A 16132-nucleotide genomic window follows, 5' to 3' on the forward strand; every position below is an offset into this window, starting at 1 on the left:
GTTGTGTACTGTAGTGTATACACTGCCAGTGTTCTGTGAGATCACCAACTCGTTGTGTACCATAGTGTATACACTGCCGGTGTTCTGTGAGGCCACCAACTCGTTGTGTACTGTAGTGTATACACTGCCGGTGTTCTGTGACACCACCAACTCGTTGTGTACTGTAGTGTATACACTGCCAGTGTTCTGTGAGATCACCAACTCGTTGTGTACCATAGTGTATACACTGCCGGTGTTCTGTGAGGCCACCAACTCGTTGTGTACCGTAGTGTATACACTGCCAGTGTTCTGTGAGGCCACCAACTCGTTGTGTACCGTAGTGTATACACTGCCGGTGTTCTGTGAGACCACCAACTCGTTGTGTACTGTAGTGTATACACTGCCAGTGTTCTGTGAGACCACCAACTCGTTGTGTACCGTAGTGTATACACTGCCGGTGTTCTGTGACACCACCAACTCGTTGTGTACCGTAGTGTATACACTGCCAGTGTTCTGTGAGATCACCAACTCGTTGTGTACTGTAGTGTATACACTGCCGGTGTTCTGTGACACCACCAACTCGTTGTGTACTGTAGTGTATACACTGCCAGTGTTCTGTGAGACCACCAACTCGTTGTGTACTGTAGTGTATACACTGCCGGTGTTCTGTGAGATCACCAACTCGTTGTGTACCATAGTGTATACACTGCCGGTGTTCTGTGACACCACCAACTCGTTGTGTACCATAGTGTATACACTGCCAGTGTTCTGTGAGGCCACCAACTCGTTGTGTACTGTAGTGTATACACTGCCGGTGTTCTGTGAGACCACCAACTCGTTGTGTACTGTAGTGTATACACTGCCGGTGTTCTGTGACACCACCAACTCGTTGTGTACTGTAGTGTATACACTGCCAGTGTTCTGTGAGAGCACCAACTCGTTGTGTACCGTAGTGTATACACTGCCAGTGTTCTGTGAGATCACCAACTCGTAGTGTACTGTAGTGTATACACTGCCGGTGTTCTGTGACACCACCAACTCCTTGTGTACCGTAGTGTATACACTGCCGGTGTTCTGTGAGACCACCAACTCGTTGTGTACTGTAGTGTATACACTGCCAGTGTTCTGTGAGATCACCAACTCGTTGTGTACTGTAGTGTGTACACTGCCAGTGTTCTGTGAGACCACCAACTCGTTGTGTACTGTAGTGTATACACTGCCAGTGTTCTGTGAGACCACCAACTCGTTGTGTACTGTAGTGTATACACTGCCAGTGTTCTGTGAGGCCACCAACTCGTTGTGTACCGTAGTGTATACACTGCCGGTGTTCTGTGAGACCACCAACTCGTTGTGTACCGTAGTGTATACACTGCCGGTGTTCTGTGAGACCACCAACTCGTTGTGTACTGTAGTGTATACACTGCCAGTGTTCTGTGAGACCACCAACTCGTTGTGTACTGTAGTGTATACACTGCCAGTGTTCTGTGAGACCACCAACTCGTTGTGTACCGTAGTGTATACACTGCCAGTGTTCTGTGAGATCACCAACTCGTTGTGTACTGTAGTGTATACACTGCCGGTGTTCTGTGAGACCACCAACTCGTTGTGTACTGTAGTGTATACACTGCCAGTGTTCTGTGACACCACCAACTCGTTGTGTACCGTAGTGTATACACTGCCAGTGTTCTGTGAGACCACCAACTCGTTGTGTACCGTAGTGTATACACTGCCGGTGTTCTGTGAGACCACCAACTCGTTGTGTACCATAGTGTATACACTGCCAGTGTTCTGTGAGATCACCAACTCGTTGTGTACTGTAGTGTATACACTGCCGGTGTTCTGTGACACCACCAACTCGTTGTGTACCGTAGTGTATACACTGCCAGTGTTCTGTGAGATCACCAACTCGTTGTGTACTGTAGTGTATACACTGCCGGTGTTCTGTGAGACCACCAACTCGTTGTGTACTGTAGTGTATACACTGCCAGTGTTCTGTGACACCACCAACTCGTTGTGTACCGTAGTGTATACACTGCCAGTGTTCTGTGAGACCACCAACTCGTTGTGTACCGTAGTGTATACACTGCCAGTGTTCTGTGAGACCACCAACTCGTTGTGTACCGTAGTGTATACACTGCCGGTGTTCTGTGAGGCCACCAACTCGTTGTGTACTGTAGTGTATACACTGCCGGTGTTCTGTGAGACCACCAACTCGTTGTGTACCATAGTGTATACACTGCCGGTGTTCTGTGAGACCACCAACTCGTTGTGTACTGTAGTGTATACACTGCCAGTGTTCTGTGAGACCACCAACTCGTTGTGTACCGTAGTGTATACACTGCCAGTGTTCTGTGAGACCACCAACTCGTTGTGTACCGTAGTGTATACACTGCCAGTGTTCTGTGAGACCACCAACTCGTTGTGTACTGTAGTGTATACACTGCCGGTGTTCTGTGAGGCCACCAACTCGTTGTGTACCGTAGTGTATACACTGCCAGTGTTCTGTGAGACCACCAACTCGTTGTGTACTGTAGTGTATACACTGCCAGTGTTCTGTGACACCACCAACTCGTTGTGTACCGTAGTGTATACACTGCCAGTGTTCTGTGAGGCCACCAACTCGTTGTGTACCGTAGTGTATACACTGCCAGTGTTCTGTGAGGCCACCAACTCGTTGTGTACTGTAGTGTATACACTGCCGGTGTTCTGTGAGATCACCAACTCGTTGTGTACCATAGTGTATACACTGCCAGTGTTCTGTGACACCACCAACTCGTTGTGTACTGTAGTGTATACACTGCCGGTGTTCTGTGAGATCACCAACTCGTTGTGTACCATAGTGTATACACTGCCAGTGTTCTGTGACACCACCAACTCGTTGTGTACCGTAGTGTATACACTGCCGGTGTTCTGTGAGATCACCAACTCGTTGTGTACTGTAGTGTATACACTGCCAGTGTTCTGTGAGATCACCAACTCGTTGTGTACCGTAGTGTATACACTGCCAGTGTTCTGTGAGATCACCAACTCGTTGTGTACTGTAGTGTATACACTGCCAGTGTTCTGTGAGGCCACCAACTCGTTGTGTACTGTAGTGTATACACTGCCGGTGTTCTGTGACACCACCAACTCGTTGTGTACTGTAGTGTATACACTGCCGGTGTTCTGTGAGACCACCAACTCGTTGTGTACTGTAGTGTATACACTGCCAGTGTTCTGTGAGGCCACCAACTCGTTGTGTACCGTAGTGTATACACTGCCGGTGTTCTGTGACACCACCAACTCGTTGTGTACCGTAGTGTATACACTGCCGGTGTTCTGTGAGACCACCAACTCGTTGTGTACTGTAGTGTATACACTGCCAGTGTTCTGTGAGGCCACCAACTCGTTGTGTACTGTAGTGTATACACTGCCAGTGTTCTGTGACACCACCAACTCGTTGTGTACTGTAGTGTATACACTGCCAGTGTTCTGTGAGATCACCAACTCGTTGTGTACCGTAGTGTATACACTGCCAGTGTTCTGTGAGGCCACCAACTCGTTGTGTACTGTAGTGTATACACTGCCGGTGTTCTGTGAGACCACCAACTCGTTGTGTACCGTAGTGTATACACTGCCAGTGTTCTGTGAGATCACCAACTCGTTGTGTACTGTAGTGTATACACTGCCAGTGTTCTGTGAGACCACCAACTCGTTGTGTACCGTAGTGTATACACTGCCAGTGTTCTGTGAGATCACCAACTCGTTGTGTACTGTAGTGTATACACTGCCAGTGTTCTGTGAGACCACCAACTCGTTGTGTACCGTAGTGTATACACTGCCAGTGTTCTGTGAGATCACCAACTCGTTGTGTACTGTAGTGTATACACTGCCAGTGTTCTGTGAGGCCACCAACTCGTTGTGTACCGTAGTGTATACACTGCCGGTGTTCTGTGAGACCACCAACTCGTTGTGTACTGTAGTGTATACACTGCCAGTGTTCTGTGAGGCCACCAACTCGTTGTGTACCGTAGTGTATACACTGCCAGTGTTCTGTGAGACCACCAACTCGTTGTGTACCGTAGTGTATACACTGCCAGTGTTCTGTGAGACCACCAACTCGTTGTGTACTGTAGTGTATACACTGCCAGTGTTCTGTGAGGCCACCAACTCGTTGTGTACTGTAGTGTATACACTGCCAGTGTTCTGTGAGGCCACCAACTCGTTGTGTACCGTAGTGTATACACTGCCAGTGTTCTGTGAGACCACCAACTCGTTGTGTACCGTAGTGTATACACTGCCAGTGTTCTGTGAGATCACCAACTCGTTGTGTACTGTAGTGTATACACTGCCAGTGTTCTGTGAGGCCACCAACTCGTTGTGTACCGTAGTGTATACACTGCCGGTGTTCTGTGAGACCACCAACTCGTTGTGTACTGTAGTGTATACACTGCCAGTGTTCTGTGAGGCCACCAACTCGTTGTGTACCGTAGTGTATACACTGCCAGTGTTCTGTGAGACCACCAACTCGTTGTGTACCGTAGTGTATACACTGCCAGTGTTCTGTGAGACCACCAACTCGTTGTGTACTGTAGTGTATACACTGCCGGTGTTCTGTGAGACCACCAACTCGTTGTGTACTGTAGTGTATACACTGCCAGTGTTCTGTGAGGCCACCAACTCGTTGTGTACCGTAGTGTATACACTGCCAGTGTTCTGTGAGACCACCAACTCGTTGTGTACCGTAGTGTATACACTGCCAGTGTTCTGTGAGATCACCAACTCGTTAAAATCTCCAATTATTGGTGCTGAGTCCCTGGAAGTGACGTAGTTGGAGATTTTGGTGAGTTGGAGTTTTCGGATTGGAAGAGATATAAGAGTTGGTATGGTATGGTCTTATCATGTATGGTAGGTAAAGTATAGACTGATTTGAGGGTGAGAGAGCTCTTCTCCCCCTTTACTTGCCTGTTCATTTACTTAGACTCATTGCCTATTCTCAGGTGTTCATAATACATGGCAGACTGAGGGTTTCTCCCTGCCTGATGCGTCATCTCTCGATCCTTTTAGATCCAAATTTCGGTAAGGATTTTTCATCTACCTGAGAATCTGGATTTTCGCTTGTAACTGCCTCCATATTTGATGTTTTGGGGTTTTACCACATCACATATTCTGTTCACTTATATACCCCTACATCTTTCTTTTAGGCTGTCATTACCAACCAATTTCTGGACAGTGTATACAGCGCTACATGTCTTACCGCTTCATGTGAGCTCCACATTAACCAACCACCGGTGGCCCAGACCATTTATCCCTCTATTCTTGGCTGTATGCTATGGTGTACGGTGATTATGCATTATGGAAATATTTTTGACCTTCCACCTTTTGTCCCTATATATATATATATATATATATATATATATATTGTGTTACAATTTTATAACCTATGGACACAGTTGACCCATTATTGGCGAAGTGTGGAGTTTGGAACCTTGATTCCTTGTGTGTGTGGGGGGGGGCTCCAATCAATGGGACCCCCGGTACATGCTCATAACCACTATTTTGTGGTATGTATTGATCGACTGTCCCTCTCCATAGTCTACTGATGTGTTATCATTAGTATTAGCAGTATAGGTTCATACGTACCTTCTTACTCATAGAGCCTTTTAGTGGTTCCCACACTCGCCCAGGGGATTCTCTCGATGCCCGTTTAGGGCTGGCTTCCATCCATGTGCGCCCGATGTTTCGGGTGAGTGCTTTTGGGAATGGCCACAGCCAATCAATAAAAATGTATTCAAGACTGTACATGTATATACCCTGTATTACTGATTTATTACTTTGTTGTTATTATAGGATTGATTACTTTCTAATTTTTGAACTCCTGATGAAGTGAGTTAACCTCGAAACATGTCAAGTGCCGGCTAACTGTGGACACCAACATCATATATGTGTAGCACTCTACAGGTAGGTTCTAGGTAAATGTACAGTGGGCCTTGTCTACCTAACAGCAGGGCCATGATTTCTTTTAGTCGGGGTGTCATGGTTTCCAGATGTGCCTGCTGAGGGGAGAAGTCTCCCCATTGGCTCCTGTGAGAGGCTTCCCATAGGGCAGTGTGGGAAGCCCAATCAAGGGATACATCCCAGCTTGTAACTACCCCAGAAAGGCAGATTCTGCTGCAGAGGATTCTGGGAGTGGATATAAGTTTGAGTGGAGCGCATGATGCAGCATCTTTGGCGGGAAGCAGAGTCCCAGGAGGGAGAGTACAGCTGTCTCTCCTCCTGTCAGCAGGATCGGGTGTCCCGGGAGGCTCACCTGAGGGGACGAAGTGAGCTGAGCTGGGCTGCACAGAGGATCCGGTGTGCTGAGGACCAGCGGAGCAGAGGGGGTCCAGTTTCAGGAAATAATTCCCAAAAGGCCTCACTTTACGCTTTCAGTTTCCAGATTGTACATCAACTTCAGAAGCCCAAACTCCTTCCCAGTGTGGATTACAGTTAAACTTTGCCCTTACAGTGGATTACAAATGTCATTCCTTGAGTGATTGGGGATCTTATGCCGGTGAAGACTAGCAAGGCCTTGCTCAACAAGGAGACTCATGCAATTCATAGTAAAGGGGGCCCCCTATAGGATACAGAGTGTACTGTGATAGGCTGCATAGCAGTAGGTGGAGTCACTGATAGAAGTTAGATTGGTAATAGTACTGTTCAATATAGCATTGAATATATTCCTGTGGTCACTCTCACACATGGTTTATTGATGAACAATTGATACGTCAATCCTCTTCCAATATTTCATAGTATTCATATTTATTTACCTTTTTGTCATATCAGATCCTGAGTGCTGAATCCGATATAAGTTTGGGTTCGGGAATTCAGGATCTCTCTGTTATTTCACGTCTTTGTATTACTTGCTATATTGAAATTTTAACTGTTTATTCTCTTTTACTAAAGACAGTAAAACTGGTCTTTTATTTAACCACTTTACCACCGGAGGATTTTGCTGTCTTACGTTCAGGCCACTTTTTGCGATTCAGCACTGTGCGACTTTAACTGACAATTGCGCGGTCGTACGATGCCGTACCCAAACAAAATTTACTTCCTTTTTTCCCCACAAACAGAGCTTTCTTTTGCTGGTATTTGATCACCTGTGCGATTTTTATTTTTTGCACTATAAACAAAAAAAGTGCGACTTTTTATTCTGCTATATTTTTTTGGTAAAAAAAAATTGCAATAAGCATATTTGGATTGGTTTGCGCAAAAGTTATTGCGTCTACTTACTACTGAAAAGATTTGTCATTTTTATTGTTTTTTTTTTCTTTTTACTAGTAATGGCGGCGATCTGTGATTTTTTGCGGGACTGCGACATTACGGCGGACAGATCGGACCCCTGACTGACATTTTTTACACTTAGTTACGCAGTAGTTGAGGTTGAATAAAGACAATAGCCCATCCAGTTCCCCCTGTGTAGGTGTGTGTGGGTGGAGTTCCCCCTGTGTAGGTGTGTGTGGGCGGAGTCCCCTGTGTAGGTGTGTGTGGGTGGAGTTCCCCCTGTGTAGGTGTGTGTGGCTGTAATCATCTCTCATACCCCTGAATGTTCTGATCCTTGAGATGTAAGTCTAAGAGTCTTTTGAAAGCCACCATACTACCCGCAGAAACCACCTCTTGTGGTAGAGAATTCCACAATCTTGTAGTCCTAACAGTAAAGAACCCCCCACGTTGCCTGAGGTTAAAACGCTTCTCCTCTAATCGCATTGTATGTCCTCGAGTCCTCATGCAATCCCTTCGAATGAACAGCTTTTTTTCTAAGCTGAGATCCCCATTAAGATATTTAAAAATTGCTATCATGTCCCCCCTCAGGCATCTCTTCTCCAGGGAGAATAAATCGAGCGATTGTAGACGCTCTTCATAATTAAGGTCCTCCAATCCCCTAATTAGTTTAGTTGCCCTTCTCTGGACTCTCTCCAGCTCCAACACATCCCTCCTGAGGACTGGCGACCAGAACTGGACAGAATACTCCAGATGCGGTCGGACCAGAGTTTTATAAAGTGGAAGGATTATAGTCTTATCTCTGGAATACATCCCTTTCTTTATGCATGCTAATATTCTGCTGGCTTTGGCAGCTGCCGCTTGACATTGCATGCTGTTGCCTAATCTATCATCAACCAAGACTCCCAGATCTTTCTCCATTCTGGATTCCCCCAAGGGCTCCCCTCCTAACGTGTATTGTGTTTTTATGTTTTTAGTCCCCAAGTGCAAAACCTTACACTTCTCCACATTAAACCTCATTTGCCATGTCGTTGCCCACTCTGTTATTTTATCCAGGTAATTCTGTAGGATATCTGCTTCATGCTGTGCAGTTATTGCCCTGCCCAATTTTGTGTCATCTGCAAAAACTGATATCGAACTACTGATCCCGTCCTCAATGCTGTTTATGAATAAATTGAACAAGGTTGGTCCTAGGACTGAGCCTTGGGGGACCCCGCTTACTACCTCAGACCAGTCTGAGTATGCGCTATTTATTACCACCCTTTGGACACGGCCTTTTAGCCAGTTCCGTATCCAAGAGCAAACCTTGCGGTCAATACCTGCAGACCTTATTTTATAAATTAAGCGTTTGTGGGGAACTGTATCAAACGCCTTAGCGAAATCCAAGTACACCACATCCACTGGTCTCCCCCTATCTAGCTCACAGCTCACCTTCTCGTAGAATGTTAGGAGATTGGTTTGACAAGAACGCCCATTTGTAAACCCGTGCTGATTACTGCTGATGATGTTGTTGTCTTTAGCAAACTCTACGATATAGTCCCTTATCATCCCCTCCAGAAGTTTACATACTATCGATGTCAGACTGACCGGCCTATAATTTCCCAGGATTATACTTTTGGGGGGACCAGTGACATTACTGCAGTAATCAGTGCTATACATATGCACTGTTACTGTACTAATGACACTGGCAGGGAAGGGGTTAATATTATTAGTGATCAAGGGGTTAAATGTAAGCCTAGGGGAGTGATTCCAACTGTATGGGGGGTTGGGCTTGTGAGATGACCATAGAGACATGTGTTCCTATATAGCAGGATCACATGACCTCTGTGATCATTCCAGGGAGAAGGATGGTCGGCTGTGTTTACATCAGCCGTCCGTCCTTCTCTGTCAGCGGAGAACGATCGCCGGTGTCAGGCAGCAATCGGAGCCACCTGACACTCGAACTGGCTTCCCCGCTGATGAGTGGGGGCGGGAGCACGGCGGCGGCGGCTCTACCGTACATGTACAGGGTTTTGCCTGGGAGAGCCAGCCTGCCGCAGTACATCTCCGGCGGCTGGTGGTCAAGTGGTTAAACACACACTAGACCAGGGGTCTCTAAACTATGAAGAAAATGGCCTCTGCCCCCACCTATAACTGGTCTTCATAGCACTGGTCTTCATAGCACTGGTCTTCATAGCACTGGTCTTCATAGCACTGGTCTTCATAGCAGTGGTCTTCATAGCACTGGTCTACATAGCACTGGTCTTCATAGCACTGGTCTTCATAGCTGGTCTTCATAGCACTGGTCTTCATAGCACTGGTCTTCATAACACTGGTCTTCATAACACTGGTCTTCATAGCACTGGTCTTCATAGCACTGGTCTTCATAGCAGTGGTCTTCATAGCAGTGGTCTTCATAGCACTGGTCTTCATAGCACTGGTCTTCATAGCACTGGTCTTTATAGCACTGGTCTACATAGCACTGGTCTTCATAGCATTGGTCTTCATAGCACTGGTCTTCATAGCATTGGTCTTCATAGCACTGGTCTTCATAGCAGTGGTCTTCATAGCACTGGTCTTCATAGCACTGGTCTTCATAGCACTGGTCTTCATAGCACTGCTCTTTATAGCACTGGTCTTCATAGCACTGGTCTTCATAGCACTGGTCTTCATAGCACTGGTCTTCATAGCACTGGTCTTCATAGCAGTGGTCTTCATAGCACTGGTCTTCATAGCAGTGGTCTTCATAGCACTGGTCTACATAGCACTGGTCTTCATAGTACTGGTCTTCATAGCTGGTCTTCATAGCACTGGTCTTCATAGCACTGGTCTTCATAACACTGGTCTTCATAGCACTGGTCTTCATAGCACTGGTCTTCATAGCACTGGTCTTCATAGCAGTGGTCTTCATAGCACTGGTCTTCATAGCACTGGTCTTCATAGCATTGGTCTACATAGCACTGGTCTTCATAGCTGGTCTTCATAGCACTGGTCTTCATAGCACTGGTCTTCATAGCATTGGTCTACATAGCACTGGTCTTCATAGCTGGTCTTCATAGCACTGGTCTTCATAGCACTGGTCTTCATAGCACTGGTCTTCATAGCTGGTCTTCATAGCACTGGTCTTCATAGCACTGGTCTTCATAGCATTGGTCTTCATAGCACTGGTCTTCATAGCACTGGTCTTCATAGCACTGGTCTTCATAGCTGGTCTTCATAGCATTGGTCTTCATAGCACTGGTCTTCATAGCACTGGTCTTCATAGCACTGGTCTTCATAGCACTGGTCTTCATAGCTGGTCTTCATAGCACTGGTCTTCATAGCTGGTCTTCATAGCACTGGTCTTCATAGCACTGGTCTTCATAGCACTGGTCTTCATAACTGGTCTTCATAGCACTGGTCTTCATAGCACTGGTCTTCATAGCACTGCTCTTTATAGCACTGGTCTTCATAGCACTGGTCTTCATAGCACTGGTCTTCATAGCACTGGTCTTCATAGCACTGGTCTTCATAGCACTGCTCTTTATAGCACTGGTCTTCATAGCACTGGTCTTCATAGCACTGGTCTTCATAACTGGTCTTCATAGCACTGGTCTTCATAGCACTGGTCTTCATAGCACTGCTCTTTATAGCACTGGTCTTCATAGCACTGGTCTTCATAGCACTGGTCTTCATAGCACTGCTCTTTATAGCACTGGTCTTCATAGCACTGGTCTTCATAGCACTGGTCTTCATAGCACTGGTCTTCATAGCACTGGTCTTCATAGCACTGGTCTTCATAGCACTGGTCTTCATAGCACTGGTCTTCATAGCACTGGTCTTCATAGCTGGTCTTCATAGCACTGGTCTTCATAGCACTGGTCTTCATAGCACTGGTCTTCATAGCACTGGTCTTCATAGCACTGCTCTTTATAGCACTGGTCTTCATAGCACTGGTCTTCATAGCTGGTCTTCATAGCTGGTCTTCATAGCACTGGTCTTCATAGCACTGGTCTTCATAGCACTGGTCTTCATAACTGGTCTTCATAGCACTGGTCTTCATAGCACTGCTCTTTATAGCACTGGTCTTCATAGCACTGGTCTTCATAGCACTGGTCTTCATAGCTGGTCTTCATAGCACTGGTCTTCATAGCACTGGTCTTCATAGCACTGGTCTTCATAGCACTGCTCTTTATAGCACTGGTCTTCATAGCACTGGTCTTCATAGCACTGGTCTTCATAGCACTGGTCTTTATAGCACTGGTCTTCATAGCAGTGGTCTTCATAGCACTGGTCTTCATAGCTGGTCTTCATAGCTGGTCTTCATAGCACTGGTCTTCATAGCTGGTCTTCATAGCTGGTCTTCATAGCACTGGTCTTCATAGCAAAGAACACATGGAAAGGCAGCGCACATGAGACAAACAAAAAATAAAAATTCCCAGTTCAATTTGCTAACCAGTTTGCTTACCAACCAAATTGACCTGTCTCTAAACTATGGCCCTCCAGAAGTTGAGGAACTACAATTCCCATCATGCCTAGTCATGTCTGTGAATGTCAGAGATTTACAATGCCTCATGGGACGTGTATGTGACGGATCTTTGTACCCCAGGTGGGCACATCCGCCGGATCTGTGTCTCCTGTCCTCCAAACGCACCCACAGCCTGCGGAGAAGCCATACCCAGCCCGTAACCCCTCAATCACGAGACAATCCACACAGGTGTTGAGGGTTAGCCATGCAGAGCTTAAACTGTTTATTACATTCCAAGACAACAGTTTTACATACAGTTAGGGAAACTCCCCTTAGCCTTTCCACAGAAGGGGGGGAAGGGAACCAACCAATGAGAACTGAACATTTGTACATTTGAAACTTGCAGTCTTAATACACACCCCCTGCGGAGAGATGTCTCCAACTCAGATCATTGTCTGCCATGAATCCACACACTTAGACACAGAAACAGGAGGGGGGGGGATGGGTTGTAACATTACATTACATTAACTCAATGCCATGAGTCAGTTGTTCAGAGGATGAATAAAGGGAAAATAAAATGCAATGTCCCAAACTCATAAGAAAATGACACAAAGGGGTTTACAATCCAGGGACAGGGTGATCTGTCACCCATAGTGACGGCTAGTACCGTCACAGTGTAGTTCTACAACAGCTGGAGGGCCGTAGTTTGGAGATCCCTGTACTAGACCATCAATACATCCAATCCTTTCTCTAAACTCCCGCTTGATCCTGACGCTCTCATTCTCATTGTAACCATGCTTGTTGCTAGGTTGACCCCCGGTTGCTGTGGGTTCCCCAGTACAATGTGATACTATAAGAGTGAGAGGTGGTAATCCGTGTCCACAGAACTGTCACAAGTGTCCACACATCCTGGAAGTGCTGCCAGTTTAGTCATTTACACAACTCTGATTTCATGTAATTATGGATTTACTGAGGAAAGGGAGTTATTTTTACACCAGAGCTATTGTCCCATAGTGCATTGCTGTGTACAAACAGCGTAAAACTGATGCAAAGAAAAACGTATGTTTTCATGAAATGTATCAATAATATAGACACTTGGATATGACTTGGTATGAGCCTCTTGTAATTCCTTTTGAAGCACCTCAAACTGGAAAGGAAGCCAATCTCCACTCAAACTGGAAAGGAAACCAATCACCACTCAAACTGGAAAGATAGCCAATCACCACTCCAACTGGAAAGGAAGCCAATCACCACTCAAACTGGTAAGGAAGCCAATCACCACTCAAACTGGAAAGATAGCCAATCACCACTCAAACTGGTAGGGAAGCCAATCACCACTCCAACTGGAAAGGAAGCCAATCACCACTCAAACTGGAAAGGAAGCCAATCACCACTCAAATTGGAAAGGAAACCAATCACCACTCAAACTGGAAAGGAAACCAATCACCACTCAAACTGGAAAGGAAGCCAATCACCACTCCAACTGGAAAGGAAGCCAATCACCACTCAAACTGGAAAGATAGCCAATCACCACTCCAACTGGAAAGGAAACCAATCACCACTCAAACTGGAAAGGAAGCCAATCACCACTCCAACTGGAAAGGAAGCCAATCACCACTCAAACTGGAAAGATAGCCAATCACCACTCCAACTGGAAAGGAAGCCAATCACCACTCCAACTGGAAAGGAAGCCAATCACCACTCAAACTGGTAAGGAAGCCAATCACCACTCAAACTGGAAAGATAGCCAATCACCACTCCAACTGGAAAGGAAGCCAATCACCACTCAAACTGGAAAGGAAACCAATCACCACTCAAACTGGAAAGGAAGCCAATCACCACTCCAACTGGTAGGGAAGCCAATCACCACTCCAACTGGAAAGGAAACCAATCACCACTCCAACTGGAAAGGAAGCCAATCACCACTCAAATTGGAAAGGAAGCCAATCACCACTCCAACTGGAAAGGAAACCATTCACCACTCAAACTGGAAAGGAAGCCAATCACCACTCAAACTGGAAAGGAAACCAATCACCACTCAAACTGGAAAGGAAGCCAATCACCACTCCAACTGGTAGGGAAGCCAATCACCACTCCAACTGGAAAGGAAGCCAATCACCACTCAAACTGGAAAGGAAACCAATCACCACTCAAACTGGAAAGGAAGCCAATCACCACTCCAACTGGAAAGGAAGCCAATCACCACTCAAACTGGAAAGATAGCCAATCACCACTCCAACTGGAAAGGAAGCCAATCACCACTCAAACTGGTAAGGAAGCCAATCACCACTCAAACTGGAAAGATAGCCAATCACCACTCCAACTGGAAAGGAAGCCAATCACCACTCAAACTGGAAAGGAAACCAATCACCACTCAAACTGGAAAGGAAGCCAATCACCACTCCAACTGGTAGGGAAGCCAATCTCCACTCCAACTGGAAAGGAAACCAATCACCACTCCAACTGGAAAGGAAGCCAATCACCACTCAAATTGGAAAGGAAGCCAATCACCACTCCAACTGGAAAGGAAGCCAATCACCACTCCAACTGGAAAGGAAGCCAATCACCACTCCAACTGGAAAGGAAACCAATCACCACTCCAACTGGAAAGGAAGCCAATCACCACTCAAATTGGAAAGGAAGCCAATCACCACTCCAACTGGAAAGGAAGCCAATCACCACTCCAACTGGAAAGGAAGCCAATCACCACTCAAACTAGAAAAGAAGCCAATCACCACTCAAACTGGTAAGTAAGCCAACCACCACTCCAACTGGAAAGGAAGCCAATCACCACTCAAACTGCAAAGGAAGCCAATCACCACTCAAACTGCAAAGAAAACCAATCACCACTCAAACTGGAAAGGAAGCCAATCACCACTCCAACTGGAAAGGAAGCCAATCACCACTCAAACTGGAAAGATAGCCAATCACCACTCCAACTGGAAAGGAAGCCAATCACCACTCCAACTGGAAAGGAAGCCAATCACCACTCAAACTGGTAAGGAAGCCAATCACCACTCAAACTGGAAAGATAGCCAATCACCACTCCAACTGGAAAGGAAGCCAATCACCACTCAAACTGGAAAGGAAACCAATCACCACTCAAACTGGAAAGGAAGCCAATCACCACTCCAACTGGTAGGGAAGCCAATCACCACTCCAACTGGAAAGGAAACCAATCACCACTCCAACTGGAAAGGAAGCCAATCACCACTCAAATTGGAAAGGAAGCCAATCACCACTCCAACTGGAAAGGAAACCATTCACCACTCAAACTGGAAAGGAAGCCAATCACCACTCAAACTGGAAAGGAAACCAATCACCACTCAAACTGGAAAGGAAGCCAATCACCACTCCAACTGGTAGGGAAGCCAATCACCACTCCAACTGGAAAGGAAGCCAATCACCACTCAAACTGGAAAGGAAACCAATCACCACTCAAACTGGAAAGGAAGCCAATCACCACTCCAACTGGAAAGGAAGCCAATCACCACTCAAACTGGAAAGATAGCCAATCACCACTCCAACTGGAAAGGAAGCCAATCACCACTCAAACTGGTAAGGAAGCCAATCACCACTCAAACTGGAAAGATAGCCAATCACCACTCCAACTGGAAAGGAAGCCAATCACCACTCAAACTGGAAAGGAAACCAATCACCACTCAAACTGGAAAGGAAGCCAATCACCACTCCAACTGGTAGGGAAGCCAATCTCCACTCCAACTGGAAAGGAAACCAATCACCACTCCAACTGGAAAGGAAGCCAATCACCACTCAAATTGGAAAGGAAGCCAATCACCACTCCAACTGGAAAGGAAGCCAATCACCACTCCAACTGGAAAGGAAGCCAATCACCACTCCAACTGGAAAGGAAACCAATCACCACTCCAACTGGAAAGGAAGCCAATCACCACTCAAATTGGAAAGGAAGCCAATCACCACTCCAACTGGAAAGGAAGCCAATCACCACTCCAACTGGAAAGGAAGCCAATCACCACTCAAACTGCAAAGGAAGCCAATCACCACTCAAACTGCAAAGAAAACCAATCACCACTCAAACTGGAAAGGAAGCCAATCACCACTCCAACTGGAAAGGAAGCCAATCACCACTCAAACTGGAAAGATAGCCAATCACCACTCCAACTGGAAAGGAAGCCAATCACCACTCCAACTGGAAAGGAAGCCAATCACCACTCAAACTGGTAAGGAAGCCAATCACCACTCAAACTGGAAAGATAGCCAATCACCACTCCAACTGGAAAGGAAGCCAATCACCACTCAAACTGGAAAGGAAACCAATCACCACTCAAACTGGAAAGGAAGCCAATCACCACTCCAACTGGTAGGGAAGCCAATCACCACTCCAACTGGAAAGGAAACCAATCACCACTCCAACTGGAAAGGAAGCCAATCACCACTCAAATTGGAAAGGAAGCCAATCACCACTCCAACTGGAAAGGAAACCATTCACCACTCAAACTGGAAAGG

Source organism: Pelophylax lessonae (genome assembly GCF_965119305.1).
Source record: "Pelophylax lessonae genome assembly, chromosome: 1".
In the NCBI taxonomy this organism is placed as follows: Eukaryota; Metazoa; Chordata; class Amphibia; order Anura; family Ranidae; genus Pelophylax; species Pelophylax lessonae.